The 18,185-nt window shown below is 50.7% G+C and overlaps 1 long non-coding RNA gene across 2 annotated transcripts in view; it reads right to left on the bottom strand.

The window, feature by feature from the left end:
• The window catches only part of LOC143820808 (uncharacterized), a 69,750-nt gene that overhangs the window by 2,254 nt on the left and 49,311 nt on the right, over positions 1-18,185 (bottom strand). For both annotated transcript variants that reach the window (XR_013225528.1, XR_013225527.1), the window contains 2 exons: positions 9,434-9,565; positions 3,011-3,186 (listed from right to left, as the gene is read on the bottom strand). This is a non-coding gene — a long non-coding RNA (uncharacterized LOC143820808). The remainder of the gene's footprint in view (positions 1-3,010; positions 3,187-9,433; positions 9,566-18,185) is intronic.

Genomic DNA, 18,185 nt, shown 5'->3' with positions numbered 1-18,185 from the left:
AGTCCTTGATACTCAGGTGTGCACATGGGACGCTTTTTCTCAGACAATTGCCGCTCCGCCTCTCTCCTTCTGGCCCCACCCGCTATTTTGCTCTCCCTTTCTCGTGCGAGCAAGGCCGAGTTTCCTCTTTCGCTCAGCTGTGGTGTGACGCCGCTGGCTTCTCCATTGTGCGCCTGTGTGGTTTCCCCCCCTTTCCTGGCACTAGCAAACCCATCGTAATTTCGCTCTCATCCGTAAGGAATTTGCTGGGTCAATGAAATCGTCCGGCCAGGTTCCCGTCGTGTGCTGAACGCCGAAGGCGGTCGCTTTGGTCCACCTGCCGTTCGGAGCATCTGCTGGGCCGTGGCGACACCCGCTCTACTTGGGGATCGTTCCTGCGGTTTCTCAGACACCCATCCCAGACCCAGGCCTCGTGATTTATGAAGAGCATTTCTTTGCCAAGTGAGTCACCCTCGTTATGCAGTCCTGGGCACCTGCATGCTTAGGTCACAATTCAGATGTGACCGGGAGGGGTTCCTCATGCTCCACCGTGTTGCGCCCGCCCAGCTCTTCACATTTATCCAGTTCCTTGCATGAAACACAGATGGCTTTCTTCTTCTTTCCTCCCCCTTGCAACAAAGACTCATGAGAGTGATCAGGCCTCAGTGGCAGAGCCTCTGCTTGGCAGGCAGAAGGTCCCAGGTTCAATCCCCGGCAGCATCTCCAGCAGAAAGGCCAGGCAGGAGGGGCTGGGAAAGACCTTGGCCTGAGACCCTGGCTCAGTGGCAGAGCCTCTGCTTGCCAGACAGAAGGTCCCAGGTTCAATCCCCGGCATCTCCAGCGGAAAGGCCAGGCAGGAGGGGCTGGGGAAGACCATTTTGGCCGCTGGGATGGCTGCTGCTGGTCTGAGAAGCCAGGAAAACTTTCAGTGGATGAAAGGTCGATTCAACAGATGACAACTTCATGTGGCCACGTGTTTAATCCTGGAAGATAAGTTAGAGTGCTTCGATTTTTAAATAAAACGCAGGGGGTGGGACTAGATGGCCTTTATGGACCCCTGCGGTCCTCTGGTTCTGCTTATAGTCCTTCCGCCTCTGTCAAGGTTGCACCCGGCTTGGCAACCCCGCTTGGCCAGCACTCCCCCTTTACTGTCTTGCTCGGGTGACGCCTGTCAGTGGCTCATCACAGACCGTCATGCCTCATTTTCAACGCAGTCGCAGCTTTCGTTTCTGGGCTGAGTTTGTGTGGTCCACGGCATTCGTCATCCTCGGCCCGGCATCCGCCCGGTTGGCACCCTCACTGCTCTGCAAGAATGTGCAAAGTGTTGGTGATGGGGCTGAGCAGGCTGGACGGACGTGCTCAGCTTTCGGAGAGAGGCGGGCAGAGAATCCAACGCTCGAGGGAACCCTTCCCCGGAGCCCCGGAAAGGCCTTGCGAGAAGCCACACGCCTGAGCCACTCACTTGCGATATCCGTCCAGAGCATGTGTTGAGCACTCGATAAAAGGCTGCTATTTTCTCCCCTGCTTGGGAGGGATGGTCACATTTTGGCATCAGGCTGCAATTCAGACAGAAGGTATTTGGCCTTTCCCTGAATCGGAGTCACCTCATGATCTGCCCCCTCCACGATCCCTCTGGCTGCCAATTGTCAGCCCCAGAATTCCAAGATGGGTCTAATATTGGGCATTACCTGAATAATTGGTCCCCAGAGCATAATTTTAAATGTGATATTGGGCATTACCTGAGTAATAGGGCCCAGGGTACCGGCCTCTGATCATAAAATAAATAAATAACCCCTTTTAAACATTTCCTGCCCTCCCTGAATGCTCCCCTGTTCCCTACACACTGGCCCTCTAGTAAAAGTAGCTGCTGAAGAGGGAGGCAGGCAGGCAGGCAGGCCTCCTCCTCACCATGCAGAAGGTCCTAGGTTCAATCCTTGGCATCTCCAATTTTTAAAAACCGGTGATGTAAAAAAGCCCTGCACCTGATACCCTGGAGAACTGGTGCCAGTCCCGGCAGAGAATTCTCATCTTGACCTTCAGGGATGGATGGTCTGATTCCTAGACGCCTAGAATCCTACAGTGGGAAGGGTCCATAAAGGCCATCTAGTCCAACCCTCTGCTCAATGCAGGATCAGCCTCAAGCTGTTTCCCAGGGTCAAGAGCAATTTCTGCGCTATGCCATATCATTGTTGTTTTCCCCCTCTCAAAGGAAAAGCAAGCATGACCACCCCTTGGCAAATCTTAACACACACACACACACACACACACACACACACACACACACACACACACACCTGCACAGAGCCAATGAGCGATTCATGCCTGCATTTCTCCTCCGTGGGACCACCTCTGACAATCTCAAGTGCCGCTGGGCAGACTAGGATGACGTGGCAAAATCCCAAAACCTAGGAGAAAGGGCGGGGGATTTCTGACAGGCGATGCAGTCCGAGGAACTGGGCCTAAGCTCGCTTCCCGGACAACACCTTAGCAAAACAACCAATGTTCCCAGTCCACACACCCGCCTCCGAGTCGTTAAGTCATCCCCCTACGAGCTCCTTTCCCCCTGCCGGGTCTGACCCGGCACTTCGCCATCTGATCTTGCTGGAAAACATTCCTTTTTTTAAAAAAGCGAGAGAGAGAGAACGAGGGGCTACTGGATAATTGGTGGCAGCTTGTAACCGTGGGTTTGGTTGGTCGGAAATGATATAATATGTATATGATTTCTAGGAATCCGACCTTGTGGGTACGGCTTGTTTGTTTCCTGGCCTCTGTTTCTATGGCGATTAAAAATATATATACCGAAGGAATGTGATTAATTTCCATTCTGTTGCCATGGAGATTAATAATAATGAAGTGATTATTACTATGCTTGAAGAAAAAAAAAACGCAACCTGAGCGTGCAATTCCAGCATCTGCTTCGGAATTGAGCAGGGGGGGGGGGGAGACGGACACACAAGGCCATTTCCTGCGCTCTGCAAAAACAGGTCCGTTCTCAACGGTGGTCTGTCAAGGGCCCGGTGGCTTTCCTCACCTTTGCTGGTGCCGCTTGGGAACGAGGGGGGGTCAGGTCCCTCCAGCGCCTGGTGGCCTGTCACTTCCACGTCAACGTCGCCACCCAAGTTGATTGGCAGCTGGAGTCATAGAGTTGGGAGGGACCTCCTGGGTCATCTAGTCCAACCCCCTGCACTATGCCGGATAGTTTACAACCTATATAATATTATAAAATCACCGTTAAAACCATAAAAGAAGCAACAGCATTGTTTTTTATACCCCGCTTTTCATTGCCTGCAGCTAGTGATCGCCTTCTCGTCCTCTCCCCACAACAGACCGTGGGCTAAGAGAGCCCTGATATTATTGCTCAGTCGGAATAGCACTCTCAAGGCCCTGAGGAGCCCAGGGTCACCCAGCTGGAAGAGCGGGGAATCAAACCTGGCACGCAAGGTTAGAAGCCACCATTGTTAAGCGCTACACTATGCTGGCTTTATAGTGCTCCACTCTTTATCTGTTTATCAATCCATTCCCCCCCCCCTTGCTGTATCTTAGTATCCTGTTCAGTGGTGGGAATAGCCTGGAGACAAATTGGTTTTATTTGTTGTATTAGCTTGTCCTGGCCTCAACCAAATGCCTGGTGGAAAAGCACTGTTTGCAGGCCCTGCAGAACTGAGGAAGTTCCGCCAGAGCCTGGGCCTCAATTAGCAATACGTTCCACCGAGTTGAGGCCAGCCTGAAAAGGCCCTGGGCCTGGTTGACTCCAGCTACACTTCTGAGTTGACTGCCGAAAAATGGCTCTACATCTAAAGTCTCCAGGTGTTTCCCAACTCAGATCTAGCAATCCTAATTTGGAAGACCTAAGTAAGGCTTTTAACAACAGGATATTTGGGAGGCCTTTCCTTCACAGGTACACCATAAAAAGAAGTCACTGGGATGTATGTCACACACACCATTGGAGGCAAACGGGCACTCCTATAGACCAGCAGATTGATGGCACATAACAAGCACACACAGACACATACATGTGGAAAACATAATATCAGTCATGACTGTGACCAAAATTGGTAGTTGCCTTCAGTAAGCCTTTGCCTTCAACCTATTGTTTTGTAGCCTGAATGCTCACTCTGGGCCCATAACCCATTTGGCAGAGTTTAAATATGCAGAGAGGGCAAAGCACCAGGTGCTTAAAGAATAAATTAGTATTTTTTCATGAAGTGAAACAACTATTTATAGAACGAGGACAGAGAGACCTAACTAACTATTCTAACTGTTGTCGGCAGTCATTCTGTCTGTTCAACTGTTGCTCTGGAGGCAAGAAGGGAGAAAGTGTACTTGAAGGACCAGGAAGTCTCCAAAGAGGACACTGGAGGAGAGTATTTGAAAAACTTCCAAGAAGTTCCTATTCTAATTATGCCGCCAACATGATATTCTTTTTATCCTTCCTGCTCCTTTGAGCACACTTCCTGCTTGATTCCCTCCTGAATAGTTAGTCACTTAGACAGGTAGGACACACACTCTCTGTCATCCCTTACCTATGGATTTCTCTTCACAATAGAACTACTTTATTCTTTAAGCACCTGGTGCTCCCCCTTTTGCATATTTTAAATTCTGCCGACACCAGCAAGGTACAATAGCATAGACTCCGCCTTCCAAAACTGCCATTTTCTTCAGGGAGAACTGATCTCGGTTATCAGATCTCCAGGTTCTGCTCAGAGGTCGGCAGCTCTGCATTTGCCAGATCTCAAGGCCCTAGAGCAGGGGTAGTCAAACTGCAGCCCTCCAGATGTCCATGGACTACAATTCCCAGGAGCCCCCTGCCAGCGTTTGCTGGCAGGGGCTCCTGGGAATTGTAGTCCATGGACATCTGGAGGGCAGTAGTTTGACTACCCCTGCCCTAGAGTTTCCCAGCTTCTAGACCTCCTCCGTTCGTTGTTTTACTGCCGATAACATCCCAACAACATTTTCCACTTTTCTCCTTTTTAAAAAAAACAAGATTCCGATAAGCCAATAATATAATTTCTCGCTCCAAAGGAAGGAGGAGCCGTTCCCACACTTACATAGTGGCTGTAAAATGTTGCACTCATCTGTTTCCTGGCTAAATGAGCCTTTCCTTTCCGGCCTGTTGCCTATCCCAGGTTCCTTCCCACCCCCCAAAAAATGGAGGAAATCACCCTGGCCATTCCTCCCCCCTTTGCTCACACACCTTCACGCCTTCCTGCAGTCAGCCGGGCCTCCCCCCAGCCTCGGGCTTCTCTCCCTCCTCTTTTCCCCTCTGCCGGCGGAGAATACCAGGCCTCGGGGTGGAACGAGAAGCAGAGCTGCTCGGAGCTGCGCTCACATTCCTTGTCAAGAGAGACTCCATGACGGCGGAAGGGCCGGCAGGTCAGTTGCTGGGGCTGGCTGTCAAATTCCAGTTGTGAGCCAGCGGCAGGAGGTGTCGGTGTGTGTATAGCCCGTGAATGACTTTATTTGACAGCTCCTTTGGGGAGAGGGGAGCTGACAAGGCTGATGGTGGGCTTGGGGTTGCCACCTCTGGGTTGGGGACAGTCCTGGAGACTTTGGGGGTGGAGCCAAGAGTGGGCGGGATTTGGGGTGAGGAGAGACCTCAGCGGAGTATAATGCTGTGGAGTCTGCCCTTCACAGCAGCCAAAGCTAAGGAGGTCTGCTCAAGCGAGGGGGGTCTTTAGGCCGCCGTTCTTTTGTGGCTGCAGGGGCCGGGAGCCCTGGGCATAACCAGGTTTTAGAGGGGGATCTGGCGGGAGGGCGTTATGTGTAAGCTGCTACGAGTCTTCGGAAAGTGGCGGGATATCAGTCTAAAATAATAAGAATAATAATATTAATATCCTCCAGGGGAACTGATTTCTACAGTTGGGAGATGAACTATAACCTCAGGGGATCCCCAGGTCCCACCTGGAGGCTGACATCCCTAAACCTCAGTGCAGTCCAATATTCCAGAGTCCCCCCTCCAAGGCATCCATTTCCTCCGGGAGGGGGGACACACGATCTCTATAGATCAGCTGCAACCCCGGGGGATCCCCAAATCCTTCGTTCCCAGCCCCACAACTCCTGGCCACTGCTCCCTGAGTGTGCAGGCCCACACAACCGCTTATCACAATCGTTTCCGTCCCCAAGAAGAGCGGCCACACCAGCCCTTCTCCCCCCCCTTCCGCAAGTGAGTCCATGGAAACTGGGAAAGGAGCGGAGCGAGGCCTGTTCCCTCCAAGAAGAGGGGAGGGAAGTCCCCCGTGCCACATCTGGCGCGGCTGTTCGGGGATGATGTAGCGCGGGCTCTTCTGGCAACGTGCTCCCAGACCTGCTTGGGGGTGGGGGGGAGCGAGGACAAGCTTGTGGCTTGATGAGAAGGATCACACCCATTTCCTTTCCGGGCCCTTCCCAAAGCATGTCAGGGAACAGCCGCCAAGACAAATGGAGCCTGCAGGAGCCTGCAGACGGACAGCGTCGCGAAGCCAGGCTGAGCGCTGCGGCTCTCTGGGAAAGGGCGGGCGGGCGGGAGCCAGCAGGCTTTGTCGAGGGACCACTGCCCTCTGCTGCCAAGCGAGAAACCGATGCAGGAGGTGGGGGTGTGCAGGCAGAGGAGAGAGCCCGGGGGCCAGAGGGGGCTGGGATCAGGCATAGAAACATACAGGATTGATCAAAATAAACTTCTATTTCTACATGCCTCCAACAAAATCAGGGTGGAAACATAAAAAAAAAGCACTCTGTGCAGCAACATAAAGGTTTGGACAATATAACACGAACCTAGAACTTGAAAAATACAAATTTCTAGATGTAGAAGGGACTCCGTTGGTAAATCCTCTAGATAGGGATGGCACAGCATGAAAGCCCTATGGACTGTTTTTCATTCTACAATTTTCACATATTATCTAAATGGCTTGTCCAATCCTATATCACAAATGATGGTTGTTCATTTAGGGGAACCCATCTCTGTAGTCTGCAGATGAGCTGTAATTCCAGGGAATCCCCTGGAGGATGGCACCCCTAATCCATGACCGCTCAGGTACCCTTCCCTCTGCCAAACAGGGTCATACTACCCAAGCACTGCTTGATTTAAAATCTGACCAGCGTTTTGACATCTCCCATAGAGATGACCCCAAACAACAGTCTTCCTCTCCCTCAACTTTGCCCAGAACAGCCCAGGTGTGTCGGGGGGGGGGTGCGGGTTGCACGCTTGTGTGGTTACGTGTGGAAATCTCCGGCGCCTTGCAACGCCCCCCGCATGCCAAATTACACGCAGAGTGATTTACGGAACATTAGCACGTTTATAAAATATATATTGCGTTAAGCGCCTGCATAAAATAAAACATATCGGTGACCGCAGAAAAGTTTTTTACGACCTCCCTCGGCTCCGTTTGGGAATGTCATCGTGAACGGCTCGCTCTTGCAGGTGGGAAAACAGGCTGGTCCAACCGGACATGTGGTACTCTCCGCTGAGGGGAGGCACCCGTGTTCTGGAATGGCAGTTACCTTGGGGCAAGGGAGGAGTCGGGAACCTGTGGTGGATCACGCTTCTCCCCAGCGCCTCACAACTCTGCTGCCTGCGTCCTCAGGATATGGGAACAAGCGGAAGCAATTCCTCCCACTGTATTCAGTGGGCTCACTCCCAGGATACTGTTGGAATCATAGAAAGTTAGAAGGGTCCCTAGAGGCCATCTAGTCCCACCCGCTGCTCAAGGCAGGATCAGCCTCAAGCATCTAGGATAAATACCTGGTTGAGCTGCTGCTTGAAGACCACCAGAGAGAGGGAGCTCCCCACCTCCTGAGGCAGCCCCTTCCACGGCTGAACTACTCAGACTGTGAATTTCCTTTCCTGATATCTAGCTGGTACTATTCTGCATGTGGTTTAAAGCCATTACTGCAGGTCCTCTCCTCTGCTGCCGATGAAGCTGATGGCCAGTAGGTTCAGGACGGACAGGAAGAACGACTGCTATACACAAAGAGTGATTTGAATCTGGAATTCGCTGCCAGAGGATGTAGTGGTGGCCACAGGAATAAACCGCTTTAAAAGGAGATTAGATAGAATAGAATCCTAGAGTTGGAAGGGGCCATACAGGCCATCTAGTCCAACCCCCTGCTCAACGCAGGATCAGCCCTAGCATCCTAAAGCATCCAAGAAAAGTGTCTATCCAACCTTTGCTTGAAGACTGCCAGTGAGGGGGAGCTCACCACCTCCTTAGGCAGCCTATTCCACTGCTGAACTACTCTCACTGTGAAAATTTTTTTCCTGATATCTAGCCTATATCGTTGTACTTGAAGTTTAAACCCATAAATTCATGATAGATTCATGGCGGGGAATTCCACCAGGTGCTATTAGCCATGGGCTTCACAAAACCCTGTTTGAGTAAGCCCGATCTAGCATGTATCTCAGAAGCGGGAAATGCAAGAGTTTGCGAGGTAGTAAACCCGATGAAGCTTCCTTCTCCTCAACTGTGCATCGGATGAAGGAGGCTTTCCTCTCAGCAGCCTGTCCGGCTCCTGTCTCTTTCCTTGAGGGGTGTTCGATAGCGCTAACAGTCCTTGGGTCATAATAAACCTTGCCTCCCAGATGCATGCGCGATAGCACATTCCAAGGAGATTATCACCTCCCCTCGGTCTCTCGCCCGGCAGGAGCTGAGCAAGGGAGAGGAGCCACGGATGGTCTCACAGGAGGTGCTCAGACCTGACGCTTCCACTTCTCCTTCCTGCTCAGAAAGAGGAGGGAGCCTGCCCACGGCCTCGCTGGACACAGCTCCAGGGGGTTATCAGGCATGCTGTGGCCGAGAGAAGAAAAGAGGGAGGGGGAAATGCCATGTCGTTTGGGGCCACCTGCCTGGACGGTTTGCTCTTGTGCAACCAGCTGGATGGCCTTGAGCCAGTCGCAGTCCTGCCAGAGCTGTTCTCACAGAGCAGTTCTGTCAGAGCTCTCTCATCCCCACTTACCTCACAGGGTGTTTGTGGTGGGGAGAGGAAGGGAAGTCGATTGTAAGCTGCTTCAAGACTCCTTCCAGTAGTGAAAACTGGGGTATAAAAAACAACTCTTCTTCATCCTCCACATGCAGCCAGTTGGGTGGCCTTGGGTCATCCGCAGTTCTCTCAGAGCTCTCTCGGGTCCACCTCCCTCACAGGATGTCCATTGTGGGCAGAGGAAGGGAAGGCAATTCTAAGCTGCTTTGGGACTCCTTCAGGGAGTGAAAAGTGGGGCACAAAAAACAGTTCTTCTTATCCTCCTCCTCTTCCTTCCTTCCTTTCCTTCCTCCCTCACCTGTGAGTTGTTTTCCTCCGCTCTGAGCCACAACACCTGCTCTTGAGGTAACGGAAGGTGCTACCTCGCGTTTCCAAGCTCACCCGTCTCTCCCCACCACCCCTTCAGCTCTGAGTCAGCGTGAGAACACCTGAACTTGTGGAATATTGCGGTTAGTGTTGGCTGTCCGCGTTTCCTTTTCTAGGATATGGAGCAATTGATTACCTCACCATGAAGCTGAAACATCTCCTTCTGCTGGGCTTAGACAACGACGCCTTTCATCGCTCACCCGGAGGGACGAAGCTTTGACAGGACACGGCCAGTTTCTCCACCTTCTCAGAAAGCTCATGAGATGTCCTGATAAGAGAAGAAGGAAGGAAGGAAGGAATGGATAGGAAGGATTTTGTGGCTTTGCTCCACAGCTTTGCTAAAGAAGGGACTTCCACAAGTCTTCTCCAGGGGCAGGAAAAGTAGGTTGTAAATAAATAAATAGAGGGGGAAATACTGGTGCTAACAGGTACTGACTGACCAAAATCACAGGCAGGTCCAAGGAGTTCCCAAAGGAAGAAAATACAGAGCTAATCCTCCATTCACACCCAAAAAATCTGGGGGAAAACAATGATCTAGAAGTATCATCCAACTAATACCTGGAGCAATGAGGTTCCGAAAGAGATCCCTAAAGCAGCGTTGCTGGCAGGGGCTCATGGGAATTGTAGGCCATGAACACCTGGAGGACCACAGGTTGACTATCCCTACCCTAAAGGATTCAACCCTTCAATAACTCCACAAATGTGTGGGGAGAATGACCTTCTGGAAGCATCACCTGACTGTAATAAATGAAGGAGATGAACAGATTTTTCTGGAGAACAAAGTTTGAGTCCACTGGCACCTTTGACCAATGAAGTCTTATTCAAGGTATGAACTTTGTGCATGCACAGGAAAGCTTCTACCGAGAATTAAACTGTGTTGGTCTTCAAGACACCCCTGGACAAACCTCTTCTGCTGCTGCTTCAGACCAACACGGCTGCCCACCCGAATCAACGTCTCTGAATCAGTGTGCATGCACACGAAAGCTTCTACCCAGAATTAAACTCTGGTGGTCTTCAAAGTGCCCCCCCCTTGACTCCAGCTTTGCTCTCCTGCTTCAGACCAACACGGCTACTCAGTGGAATCAGAGTTCACTAACGAAGGAAATATGGTTCGAATCCTTCATTAAGACCGCCAATGTCTGTGGGGAACAATCTATAAGAATCATCCTGAGCTTATGGTTTGACCCCCGTGTTTAAAATATTGAATATTCCATTGTCACTTTCCACTTTCCCAAAACCCCGCACCGATAGGTAAAGGCTGATATGACATTAAAATAGGCCAAAGACAGAGCCTGGCCAACAATGTGCATCAAGGACCTTCGAGTCCTTCCCCAACGGCCAACGAGATGTTGCCACTGGGCTTTGCAAAGACAAATGACCCCCCACCGAAAGAAACTAGCCAGAAAAATATACTTAGAGCAATTCCTTAGACCTCTTTTGTACTCCACATCCCTGAATCTGTTTTGCTTGCCTGGATTTGGACCAATGCTTCTGTTTGCTCTGGACTCCCTGTGCTTTTCCACTGAATTTGCCCCAGTTCTTGCTCACTTTTGGTTTGGGCGTTTGTTCCAGCCCTCAGCCTGACCCCAGTCCATTTCCCTCGCCGGCCCCGATTCTTCACACGTTTCTCGTTCTTCACGTGCTTCCCAAGAGCAGCGTGCGCCAAAGAGCAGGGCAAAGCTATTTTCCCGGGGCTGCGTCCGTCTGGGATGCGTACATTGGAGAGCCTTCCCTGTTTCCCCTCTCGGAGGAGGAGGAGGAGGAAGCTATGAGAACAAGAAGAGCCCCATTCATCACCGAGATCTCCAGGCATCCCGACAGAGGAACGTGTCATTTTCTCCTGCTGACAACCCAATGCTCAACCATCGCCCGGTGAACTGTAGATTTCCACACTGGGAAGGTGGAAAGGTTGACCCCTTTCCTTTACACACAAGCTCCCACCTAGAGACCTCACCAACACGCGGCTCCGTCTCCAGGACGGAGGCAGCGGACAAGTCAGTCTTTCTGTTTGAATGCCCAACGTTGCGGAAGGGGGGGGGGTCTCCAAGGAGGATTTTCATCCTCAGTTAGCAGCCTGACGTTCTGGGCACTTGTCTCTTCATGAAGGTGCCAGCCAAAACGGAATCATTCCCCGATCCCAAATCTGTCAAGCACTTAATTTGTAAAAGTAAAACATTGCGATGGAACTTCAGACTCCGGCAGGCCTGGAAATTTAGGCCCCGGGTCCTCTTTTGTCTTTCACGCTTCTCGCAGAAGTCGATGTAGCCTTAGGTTAGTTCGGGGGCTTCCAACTGAGACTGCGGGGGTCTTTGGAATTGTGACTGAGCGTGCCGGATACAGCCACAAAATGACTGCCACAGGAGGCAGAGACAGCCACAAAATGGCTGCCAAAATGGCTGCCACAGGAGGCAGAGCCAGCCACAAAATGGCTGCCACAGGAGGCAGAGCCAGCCACAAAATGGCGGCCTCCGCTTCCCTTCAACTGCACAGAAAAGATCCTTGTGCTGTGGAGGCAACTGCTGCCAAAGGAGGGATGCCAGCCTCCAGGTGGGGCCTGCGGATTCCCGGGAATTACAGCTCATTTCCAGGCGAAAGAGTTCAGTTCCCTGGGACAAAATGGCTGCGTCAGACTCTGTGGCCTGATAGCCCACTGAGGTTCTTGTCCTACCCAGACTCCACCCTCAAAATGTCCAGGCAACCCCACCCCCATTCCCGGATCCTATACCTGTTTGTAATGACTCCTGCTAAGGTTTCCTACCAGTAGTAGTTTGCTGTTAGGAGTAATTTACTAGTATTTTGCTTCCAGTGGGACCTTATTATTGCTAAATTTGCAATGCACGTAGCTATAGGGATGCCAGGCCACCCCCTCCCCCAGCACAGACAGGAGTTTACCAGTTTTGGGTGCTCCCCGCTGCAGCAGGGAGATTCCCACCTATGGGCAAGAAGCCGGAAAAACATGTGACATGCCCACATCACCCAGAAATGACATCAGCACATCAGTGATGCAGGGGAGCATGGCACTCTGGTTTGGGGGCAAAACTCTATGGTAGAAGGTAATTCTACCATAGAGGTTTTGCCCGCACACCAGAATGCTGCCCCCCAGCATGACTATGTCACTTCCAAGTGACGTAGACAGGCCGAGTTTATTTGTGGCTTCTTCCCTTCCTGGTCCCAGTTAGTTCACCCTCACTCCCCCCCACTCCCTCCCTCTGGCTAGCCAGGCGGACCTGACAGCCCTGTATGGCGCAGAATATGGAGTTGATACTCTCAAACAACCCAGAAATAAATCAGCCAATCCCTTTTTCCTCTCATACCTTCTAAATTAAAGATTGGCAGCTCCTTCCGCCTGCTTGCACATGGGCTCTCCTCTCCATTCTTTCCCAAATGTCAAAACAACCTCCTCAAACCGAACACAACACTCCAAAAAGATGTCGGAGCAGAAATCACAAGCTCGAGGCGGGCCAAGGGTTTATTTGAGGCTCCCAGAAAACCCACACGGGCTTATCTCTCGTCCAAGTCCGTGACCCTCCGGACGAAGCAATTAGCCCCGCCAGATGTCCGAGTCTGACCCGGACACCTTGTGTTTCGCGCCGTTCTCCCCGTCACGAACCTCGTGGGCAAGAGGACTTGGGCCTAGCCGCCCCTGGAGCATCTCCCGCCCGTTTGGCAGCCCCGGCTTGCGGCTGACTTCGGGTAGCCAGCTCCTCCGAAAGAAATTGATTGATGGGCCTCTTCAGAGGAAAGTCTGCATCCCTCTGACATACAGTAGAGCAGTCGCCTTGGCCAAGGAGTAAACGGAAAAGCAGTTTTGGCACCGGTCTTGGCAAAAGTCGGTCATTCCCTGCCAGGACAGAGCAGCTCCAGCCTCAGGCATGGAAAGGATATGTTTGAAATTGTATCCTGCGTTCTCAAGGATCAAGGCTCGGGGACGAGGCCGGGCGGGACCTGTTTGTTGGGATGCTGGGCGGTGGAGCCCAGGGAGCCGGCGAGATGGGGAACAGGAAACATCTTGAGTCTGGCTCCCGACAGAAGTCTGGCAACCCAGCAGGAGAAAAGATCAAGCCCAGAATACTTGTCGACGAGGTCCATGCAGATTACGGGGAACCCATGGGCTCCCTGACTGGTTGGAATCTCCTTGGCATGTAGGACGATACCCTATCACAGAGAACCTTTTGGTCAACAGCACCAACTGGCTCACCGCAAGGGGCAGCAGAGAACCAACTGGAAGGTTCCCAGTGGGTCCTGCTGCCTTGGCAACCCTTATATTAGTCTGGGGCAAAGACAAAACTCGGCCTTTGGGAGGAGCTTATAAAGTCCTTGCAGATTATGGGGAACCAATGCACTGGCTCCCTGACTGGATGGGATCTTCTTGAAAGTCAGGACGTGAGTTCAAATGACAGGAAAGGAGGTTCCACTTAAATATTAGGCAGCATTTTTTGACGGTGGGGGCTGTTCATAGATGGGATTTTCTCCCTCAGAGGGGGGTGGAGTCTCCTTCGCTGGAAGTTCTTAGGAGGAGAGTGGAGGAGCACCATTCAGGAGGGTGTGGGGTTCAAGTCCCTGAGAAGGTGGGGGGGGGGGCTGGATGGGATGGCCCTTGGAGGTCTTTCCCGGCTCTGGGTGATGCTGATCCTAACATGACGACTTCACTCGCAGTGTAAAAAATGCATTTGCCTCTGCACAGTTGGTGGCACCGATTATGGCATCAGGCAGGAGAGCGACTGTCATCACGGCCTCATAAGTAATGGGATTGCGGAGGCTGACGGAAATGGCAGTTTTCTCAGCCTTCCAATTCAACCCGGGAGGCCATGAAAACTGCCGTTCCCCTTAGCCTTAGCGAGAAGGCAGGTCAGTGGAGACGATTTACAGCATAAATAGATGCCGGTTAAAATCTGTCCTCTGTTTAAATAGGAGATTCTCCACCACCTCCGTGGAAGCATCAGGTTTGTGGCTCAGGGAGAAGAGAACAAGAGGGACACATAAGAATTCGAGAAGAGCCCTGCTGGGTCAGGCCAGGGAGGGTCCATCCAGTCCAGCATCCCACCTCTCCCAGTGGCCAGTTTCTCTGGAGGTCCCAGAACAGGGTAGAGAGGCCGAGGCCTTCCCCTGATAAGAACATCAGAAGAGCCCTGCTGGGTCAGACCAGTGGTCTATCTGGTCCGGCATCTTGCCTCACATCATGGCCAACCAGTTCCTCTGCAGGGCCGACAAGTGTCCTGCTGAATTTTAGCAAACATGAAACACAAAAGGGGGTATGCAGGAAGAGAACCAGCAAAAAAGAATCAAAAGTGGTTCACAATGGACTGGAACAAACGAATAATAAGAAATTTTGCTCATAATTTTCAAGTATGCTTATATAATATTTTAGAAATCGGAACCTTTTAAAGGATTTTTTTAATTGGTTATTTTGCAGGGAGAACTGCTAAACGCTTAGACACACACTATGGAAGTTCCTCTCTCTAGAGCAAAAGAGGCAGCTTGTCTGAAACGCTGAGACTGTCTTTTAATGTTAACCATTTTTAGGACTGATGATTTTATTGATCTCAATTGACTGTAGGTCGTCATTGTTGAGAGCTGCCCTGAGCCCCCTGGGGAAAGGCTGCATGCAAATGGGAAAATGGAAAATTTGAGACTATTCATCTTGTTTCTATTATTTTAAAATGTCTAGACCATCTTCAACCACAGGCCACTTTTGATGGCAATGAACTAATTTACTTTCAGCAAATTATTCAATGATGCCCAATACATAAATTACCATATATGCATATTGTTCTACACAAGCAATTTTCAGCATAGAGATTTTTTGTGTTAGGTTTTTTGTGTGTTAGGTTTTTGTGTGTTAGGTTTTTTTCTTTTCTGCCTACAATTTTCCTGTGGGCTTTTTACGTGTACATTTTGTCTAGCATACCTTCAGGAACAGTTCTTAGTTCTCCTCCTTGTAGAGATTGTTTCTCTGTTTTAATGGGATTTACTGATTTCCACTCTTGTTTTCCTTGTCTAAATCTTTTTTTGTGCGTATTCTCCACTTTGTGGACTCAGACTGGGCGGAAAGGCGGGATAAAAATGTTTTAATGGAATGAGTAAATCGAAACTCTCCGAGCTGCAATCTATGCCAAGGCCTATCTAAAAAAGAGAATCAAGATGGTCCAAAATGACTGGAGTTCTTCCCAAGGACTTCCCAGAGAATTTCCATCTTTGCCATGATGCCTGGAGGTTTAACTGCTGCCAAAGCAGCTATTCCTGAGATTCGACAGCTGGCAGAAAAGAGTAAAATCCCAATTAGAAGCAAGGGAGAACGAGATCTACCCCGTTTTCACTGCCACAGAATAGAGAGTGCCGGTGGTTGCTGGGATGAACTAATTTATTAAGACTGATGATGCGGATGCTGTGGGTCACGGCAAGTATGTGCACACGTGTGTCTTTCAGTTGCTTCCATGCAACAAGGGGGGGGGGCATCTCCTTGACTGGTTACCAGACGGCAAAACAGCGAATGATCTTCCCCAGTGATTTCAGCTAGGACGTTTATGCTCTTCTTTATATTATGTGCCAAAATGACAGACATTCCGAAGTTGGCGAATGCTTAAAACAAAAGAAACCAGATTGGGGGGGGGGGGGGCGGGCAGGGGGAATTGAGCAGAATTTATCACCAATAATAAAGTAAAGGTAAAGGTATCCCCTGTGCAAGCACCAGGTCATTTCTGACCCTTGGGGTGACGCCCTCCAGCGTTTTCATGGCAGACTCAATACGGGGTGCTTTGCCAGTGCCTTCCCCAGTCATCATTAATAATAATATACAATAATACTATATTTGCTTTCCCAACTGGCATGTATTTCTCATTGCTCAATATCGACCTGCATTCGTTTCAAGGCCTGGTTTCTCCATCCAGGAGAAATTTCCTTTCCAGAAGAGCTTCAACAGAAAGGCTTTCACTGTCTTGGATTTCACGTCCCTTCTTCTCTAAGCCACAGGGCCTCTCCTAGACAGCCAGATTAAGGCCAGCAAAACGACCCCAATTAGCCTAAGGACCACTTGGACCTCCACGCTGCTTCTGATGCTGTGTTTTTCCATGTTCTCATGTTCTCCTTTTTTCTACACCAGTCAAGGGCAGGTCCTGGGAGGAGTGGCCTTCCCTACGGAGGGAAGAAACATACAGAAGGGAAGAAGAGCATTGCTGGATCAGATCAGTGGACCATTTATGCACCATGAAGTCACAACTGACTTATGGAGACCTCCCAGCATGTGGCATTGAAGGGAAGGGAGAAGCAAGGGTGGTCGGCCATGGCCTTCCTCTGCAGAGTCTTCCTGGGTGGTCTCCCATCCCAGGCTTATTTGGACCCCAGAACGGGCTTTCGAGACAAGGGAGAAGATGAGGTGGTTGGCCATGGCCTTCCTTGGCAGGGTCATCTTCAGTCCTCTCACATTCAAGTACCAATAGTGCTTAACTGCTGAGACATATCATTCCACAGCTGAATGGTCCATCTACTCCACTGCAAAGATGTCAGATGCTGACATGCAAAGAGATCTCACCTGGAATCTTACCAATACCGAATCTAGAACCTCATCTAATAATGATCAGTCTTGTCTCTTCAGATGGACAGCAGCTCTCCAAGGGTCTCAGGCGGAAGTCTCTCACATCACCTCCTGCCAGATCCTTTAACTGGAGATGCTGGGGATTGAACCTGGGACCTTCTGCATGCCAAGCAGAGGGACTTCCACTGAGCCGCAGTACTTCTTCTGAGCAAAACTCTACCATGTAGCTGCCTTATACTGACACATCCATTTGATCTACCAAGGTCGGAATTGTCTAAGACCAGCAGTTGTCCTCCAGGGTCCTGCACAGCCTCTTTCATATCACCTACTGCCTTATCTGAAGATGCCAAGGACTGAACTTGGTGCCTTCTGCATGCCAAGCAGAGGCTCTTCTACTGAACCAGAGTCCTGCTCCAATATGCCCATCATTCTGAAAAGAAAAGCACTGAGATTGATTCAACCCTCCAATGACCTATCTTCTACATGATATTACTTGGTCACCATGGCTTGCTTGCTGCTCCAAGAAGGATGACGTTCTGGACGGGTATCCCAACAGCGCAGAATCCCCATTAATATTAATATTATTCCACATGGTGTGTGCTCAATCCTGGCACATCCCACGCTAACAAATAGAATAAACACGGAGGTGTTGTTGAATGAGTGTTCACGCTCTGTGGGTGGCCATCTCCGTAAGACTTTCCACTGCGTTTGGACATGGCGGATGGGGTGCGGTTTGCTGAATAACAGTAGACAGAGAGGGCTGGTCATGAACTAGCCATGGGAGATGGGTCTTCTCTGTCTCTCTCAAGACAGAAAGCGTGAGAAGGGAATGAAACCCTTTGCAAGTCGGAACCGGTCCAACACAGCATTGGATTTTGGATTTTTTATATCAGGAAGGACCAAGCTGGGCTCCCACAAGACACAGGAGAGAGGATAATTTTGAACCAACATCCTCAAATTCTCCCTTCTGGGATTCTGCAAGGGGCCTGAGATTGCCTGTTCCCCTTGTTTTCTGGCCCCAGGCATCGATGGCTTTAAAGGGGGATTGACTAGATTCATGGAGGAGGTCTAGCAGGGGCTACTAGCCATGGGGCCTCAAAGGAACCTCAACCTGTACGGGCTTTTGGCCTCTGAATCCCAGACCCAAGAGACAGCACTAGAGGAGGACATCGGCCTCCGTGCCCTGTTGTTGGCACTCCAGAGGAACTGGTTGGCCACTGTGTGAGAGATCCTTCTCCTGGCTGCTTTGGGCTGATCCTCTCTTGAGCAGGGGGTCAGACCAGATGGCCTCTATGACCCCCTTCCCACTTGATGGTTCTCTGATTCTAAATCGGGCACATTCACAAAGCTCGGCTCC

The sequence above is a fragment of the Paroedura picta genome, chromosome 11, assembly GCF_049243985.1.
Source record: "Paroedura picta isolate Pp20150507F chromosome 11, Ppicta_v3.0, whole genome shotgun sequence".
Lineage (NCBI taxonomy): Eukaryota > Metazoa > Chordata > Lepidosauria > Squamata > Gekkonidae > Paroedura > Paroedura picta.
Note: the sequence above shows the minus strand (reverse complement) of the source record. Positions and strands in the feature narration are given on the sequence as shown.